We start from the raw sequence: 6,741 nt of genomic DNA, 5'->3' as shown, positions 1-6,741 counted from the left end.
TTCCCTATTTATTTGCACTCAATCATATGAACTACACTCTCATTCATACAACCTCATGTGATTTTTTCCAATTGTTGATTGAGGTAATACCAGTGTGGTTTTTACATGTTCTCACAACATATTTTAACATCTAAATTGGTCAAATCAAGAAGTAAATGAAGTGCATGGATTTAAATCATCAAAACTTCTTCCAATATTAAAGAGCAATACTCTCCATAACTTTCATCCAATACTTAAATACTTATCATTTTAAGAAGAAAGATAAAAAAAATTACTCAGAATCCATGGAGAAAACTAAACCGCACTTTAGTTTAAAAGAAGAAATCATTATCAAAACAACAACAATTCTCAATTAAAACCAAAAGTAAAAAAAAATCACACTTTAGTTTAAAAGAAGAAATCATTGTCAAACTAACAACAAGTCTCAAATAAAACCAAGTAGTCTCAAAACAAAAAGATAAAAACTTATCTCAAGTCCTCCACCAAACTCTTGAAGTTCCTTTGATTCTCTTCTCTTTACAATCACTCAAAATAAAATAACAAAGAGGATAAAATAAATGTAAAAGTTGTGCCTGAAAATCTCTCCGAACTAACTCCCCAAATGAGAACTTTCAAAACTTTCCAATACTTTCAGGACCTCTTTCATAGTCCCAATCTTCTTTCTTTTATAATTTTCAAAAGGTGCCTTGGTTTCTCTTCAAAATATGTCTAGACTCGATTTATTTCCCCAAGAGATGCATCCTTTCATGATAAATTCATCCATGGTGTTTATAACCACCTATTAAGCCAATGGGTGCCCAAAAACCTCTTTAAAATTCACAAAAACCAAATTTAATCGTCCAATAACTGCTAGTGGTGCTTAAGCATGGCCTTCTCTTTTTAATCGGCGCGGGGCCTCTGGCGCTTAGGCGCGACCTTCTCTTTTAAACCGACACTTAAGCGCCAGATCTGGAGCTTAGGCACCAAAGTACTCTTCACAATTTTCTCCTATTTGCTCCAAATTTGATCCTTTTTCACTCCTTTAAGCATTTTTCATCTTTTTACCTGTACCTGAAAGAAAAACACACAAATACCTTCCATTAAAGCTCAAGATCTCAAACATCGGTGGAAAAATGCATCTAAAAACATTATATATTTTAGGTGTATCAGGAGACTATTTCTTGCAATAGGAAGAGATGTGATAGATGTGCAAAAATGAGAAATTAAAATTATAAATTAATAATGAGAGTTAATGATCAAGAAGTAATATATAATATTACAAAAGCTATAAAATATCCAACAATAGAAAAAGATAACAAATGTTTTAGGATGGAAGTAATTAATTATCTGAGTAATGAGCAATTTAAGAATGAGTTTGAAGACAAACTAAAGCAAGGAGAATTTTTTGAAAACAAAGACGAAATAAAAGAAGAAGATTTGGATTATATTCAAAGAAAATTTGAAACTTTAGACTTGTTGGAAAATGATAATAAAAATCTTATTCCTTCAAGTATTAAACCACCTGAACTTGAACTGAAAATATTACATACCCATTTAAAATATGTTTTTTTAGGAGAGTCATCTACATTGCCTGTTATTGTATCTTCTGAATTAACAAAAATTAAAGAACAAAAATTAATAGAGATGTTAAAAAAATGTAAAAAGGATTTTAGATGGACTTTAGTAGATATTAAAGGAATTAACGCTTCTATTTATATGCACAGAATTATTTTAGTTGAAAAATATGAAACTAAAGCTGATCCTCAGAGGAGATTAAACGCAATAATGAAAGAAGTTGTTAAAAAGAAATTTTCAAATAGCTAGATGTTGGAATTTTATATCCTATTTCAGATAGTGCTTGGGTAAGTCAAATTCATAGTGTTCCAAAGAAAGGAGAAGTGACCATTGAAGAAAATGAGAAAAATGAATTAATACTAATAAGATAAGTTACTAGTTGTCAAATTTGTGTTGACTAAAGAAAATTAAACATGACCATCAGAAAATATCACTTTCCTTTACCTTTTCTAGACCAATTGTTGGATATATTGGTTGGAAACAAATATTATTTCCTTTACATGGATATACTGGTTATCCCAAAATTCTAATTGCTCAAGAGGATCAAGAAAAAACAACATTAGCCCATATGGAACATTTGCTTTTTGTAGAATGTCTTTTGGACTATGCAATGCACCTGCAACATTTCAAAGATGTATGATGTCAATCTTTAGCAATTTTGTTGAACATGGAATGGAAGTGTTTATGGATGATTTTTTGATATTTGAAACTTCATTTAAATTAGGAAAAATGTTTATTTATTATTGCAGGAGGAATTGTACTTGGGCATAAAATTTCTGAAAATGGCATGGAAGTAGATCCTGCAAAAATTTAAGTTATTCAAAAATTACCACCTCCGACTAATGTTAAAGGGGTAAGAAGCTTTTTAGGACATGCCAGTTTCTACAGGCGTTACATAAAAAAAAAATTTCTAAAATAACTAAGCCATTATGTCAACATTTAGAAAAAGACACGAAATTTGATTTTAATGAGGAATGCATAAAAGCATTTGAATTATTGAAACAAAAATTAATTACTGCACCTATAATAGTTCCACCCAGATTGGGGAAAACCTTTTGAATTGATGTGTGATGCTAGTGATTATGCTATTAGAGCTATTTTAGGATAAAAATATGATAAAATTTTCAAAGTAATTTACTTTGCTAGTTAAACTCTTAATGAAACTCAAATTAACTATTCCACAATTAAGAAAGAGTTATTAGCAATTGTATATATTTTTGGTAAATTTAGACCTTACTTATTTGGAACTAAATGTATAGTGCATACCGATCATTTTGCTATTAAATACTTGATGCTAAAGAAGGATGCTAAACCAAGATTAATTAGATGGATACTTCTATTGCAAGAGGATACTTCTATTGCAAGAGTTTAATTTTACCATAATTGATAAAAAGGAAAATGATAATCAAATAGTTGATCATTTATTTAGACTGGAAAGAGAAATATTAAGTAATTTTGCAAATGACATTTTAGAGAATTTCCCTGATAAAAAATTATATAGTATTGATGAAATGAATGTACCATGGTATGCAGATATAATAAAATGAAAGCAAAAGAAAAAAAAAAAAAAAGTGATATTTTACCACCTGATATAAAAAATACACTATTAAAGAAATTTTTTGGGATGACCCATATCTATATAAATAATGTAAAGATCTAATTATTAGAAGGTGTGTGTCTTGTGAGGAAACTCAACATATAATTGAAAGATGCCATGATTCAGAATTTGGAGGACATTTTGGAATAAAGCATATGATAAGGCAAAAATCTATAAAGAGAAAATGAAAATATGACATGATTGAATAATTATTCAAAAGAAGTTTGAACCTGGACAAGAAGTTTTATTATATAACATAAAATTGAGATTATTTCTAGGAAAATTGAAATCCAGATGGTTAGGACCATTTAAAGTGATTAAAGTCTATCATTATGGAACTGTTGTCGTTAAGGATCCGAACACCTGGAAAGAAATTTAAAGTTAATGAACATAGATTGAAAAATTATTATGAGGGGCACATACCACAATTTAAATAAGTTTTAATGTTAAGTCAACCCAACTAATCAAATGATATGTAATTCACCTAAAATATATAGTGTTTTTAGACACATTTTTATACCAATTTTTGAGATATTGCACTTTAATGGAAGGTATTTTTATTTTTGTTATTTAGGTACATGTAAAAAAGTGAAAAATGCTTAAAGGAGCAAAAAAGGATCAAATTTGGAGCAAATAAGTGAAAAATGTGCAAAAGTGTTTTGGCGCCTAAGCGCCAGTTTCGGCGCTTAAATGCCGGTTAAACAGAGAAGGCCGCACCTATGCGCTAAAGGCCCCACGCTTAAGCGTCAGAGGCAGTTATTTGGCAGTTTTCTTCATTTGGCCAAATTTTAAATAGGTATTTGAGGCACCTATTGGCTTAATAGGTGGTTACAACCACCTAGGACGAAAATATTTATGAAAGGAGGAATCTCTTGGGGAAATTCATTGAATCAAGACATAGTTTGAAGTGATACCAAGACACCTTTTGGAGATTTACAAAAGAAGGAAGATTGAGAAAGTGCTTGAAAAGAGAAAGTTTTGAAAGTTCTTGAATTAGGGATTAGTTTGGAGAGATTTTCAGGCACTTATTTAAGTATTTACTTTATCCTTTTTGTCAATTTTATTTTGGGTATTGTAAAAGAGAAGAGATTCAAAGGAACTTCAAGAGTTTGGTGGAGGACTTGAGATAAGTTTTTATCTTTTATTTTTAGACTACTTTTGGTTTTAATTGAGACTTACTGTTGGTTTGAGAATGATTTCTTCTTTTAAACTAAAGTTTCGTTTTGTTTTCTCCATGGATTCTGAGTAATTTTCTCGATGGACTCTGAGTAATTACGTGTTGGATGAAAGTTAAGAAGAATATTGATCTTTAATGTTGGAAGAAGTTGTGATGATTTAAATCCATGCAATTCATTTAATTCTTGATTTGCCCAACTCATATGTTAAAATTTTTTGCGAGAACATGTAAGAACCAGATAGGTATTGTCTCATTCAACAATTGGAAAGAATCATATGAAGTTGTATGAATGAGAATTTAGTTCATATGATTGACTGCAAATAAATAGAAAAATATTCATTGAAGGGTTTAGAGTTAAAGGAATTTAAAGTGACATATTAAAGCGTCCAACATGGTTTATTATTTTAGGTTATGATACGAGATGTTAGCCCCTAGGTGGTGCGAATTGAGGGAACTCTAGAGTGAGAGCTAGTATCTTCCCTGCCTAGCCGGTCTTCAGAACTATTCAAACTTTAAAATAGCCAATGTTCTTTATAACATCTCTAGTAAGGGTAAAGAATATTATTGCTCCTATTTGACACTACACAATTTGCATACTTCCACAACAAAATTCCTATACTTATTACTGATTTATGATAAGTAGAACATAAGAAGAAAAATATTTTCATATTTAGTGTTTTTCTTCTATAAATACTCTAGTTATCTTTTTAAGTTATTATTGTTTTATCAAAATATTAAAAATACAAAAAATATTTAAACTTTCCTTACTGCAAAAATGTCTATAGTTTAAATAATTGTCTTTTCAAAAATAAAAAGTTTTTCTATGTGCATATTGCATAAATTCCTTATGGGTTCGATGTTTGTCTTAATTAAAAAGTCCTATATTACTTGATAACGATATGTATACTTGCGTAACATCCCAATATATAAATTAAAGAGTTAAATTCCTATTTACTTCAAGATCAAGTTTTGACTCTGTTGCAAAGTAAGGAAATATAAGTGAAAATATAATCAGAGACATTGTTATACTGTTTGTTGCATATAAACAGTCGGAATCAAGTTTTTGGCGTCGTTGTCGGGGAATCATTGAAGTGAAAATTGTAAAGAATCTATTGATTTTAAAGCTTATTTCTATTTTTAGAAAGGCTTATTTAAACTTTAAAGTTGTTGTATCTTATTTTGTGTGTGTTTAGTTTTATTTTATTATATGTTAGTATATGTGTAGTTCAGGTTTTGAAGGACTAGTACCCTACGATTCTGAATTAGAGAGAACTGTTAAAAAAATCAGAAATATAAAAAAATAAAAAATCATGAAAAATCTAATAAAATTACAGAAATGGTAAACCAAAATGATCAAAATGCTGAAATTCATCAAGAGTTTAAACCTTTAAGAGATTATGCCAACCCTACTGTAGATGAACTTCATTGTAGTATTCAAAAACCTACTGTAGTGGTTAATTCATTTGAGCTTAAACCTGCTATTATCCAAATAATATCAAATAATCAGTTTGGGGGATCACCAACTAAAGATCCAAATTTACATATTGCCAATTATCTAGAATTGTGCGCTACATTTAAAAAAACACACTACTAAGGCTCTTGGATGTTGTTCTAACCTACCAACTCCTCGAACTCTTGTGATAAAGCTAAGATATGGTTGAATTCATTAGCACTTGAATCTATCAGAATATGGGGTGATTTAGCAAAAAAATTCCTTGCTTAATATTTTCTTTGCCTAAGCATCCCTCCAAAAATCGTCCACATTCATTGCACTTTTGGGCATAACCGCCGATCGGCGCCGTCCGTGGGCCTTCTAAATTCTTTAATCTGGAGTCTCGAGAAATAAAACTGTAAAGTTTAGAAATGATATTACATCTTTTCATGAGTTTGAAGAGGAATCTATTTATGAAGCATGTGTAAGATTCAAAGAACTTTTAAGAAAGTGTCCACACCATGCTATACCAGATTAGTTAATAATTCAAACATTTAATAATAGATTAGTTGGATCTCTTAGATCAATAAGAACGAGAAGGCTCGCCAGGTATGCTTTTACTTCACATTTTGGTCCTTTTCGCTCGAAATTCACTCCTCTTTGCATCTTTTTGCTCTAATGACCCTTGCTTTTACTGTTTACAGCACCGTCTTTCTTGTACTTTCATACTATACTTTTGATGTTAACACAAACTTACATGCTAAACAATGATTTCACTCTGCATGAAAAAAAAAAAACCAAACCACCCACCCCCCCCCCGCCACAACATTTAAAATATAAAACAACTTAAAAATTTAATCACAAACATCACACAAGATAACAAATACAACTAAATTAAGACGTCTCTATTGGATGATCGGGAATCCCTCAAAAGAGGTAACCTACGGTTGTTAACGAGGCTTCTGACGGTCTAAATGAAAT

The sequence above is a fragment of the Phalaenopsis equestris genome, unplaced genomic scaffold (genome assembly GCF_001263595.1).
Source record: "Phalaenopsis equestris unplaced genomic scaffold, ASM126359v1 Scaffold201631, whole genome shotgun sequence".
NCBI classification, from domain to species: Eukaryota; Viridiplantae; Streptophyta; class Magnoliopsida; order Asparagales; family Orchidaceae; genus Phalaenopsis; species Phalaenopsis equestris.
Note: the sequence above shows the minus strand (reverse complement) of the source record.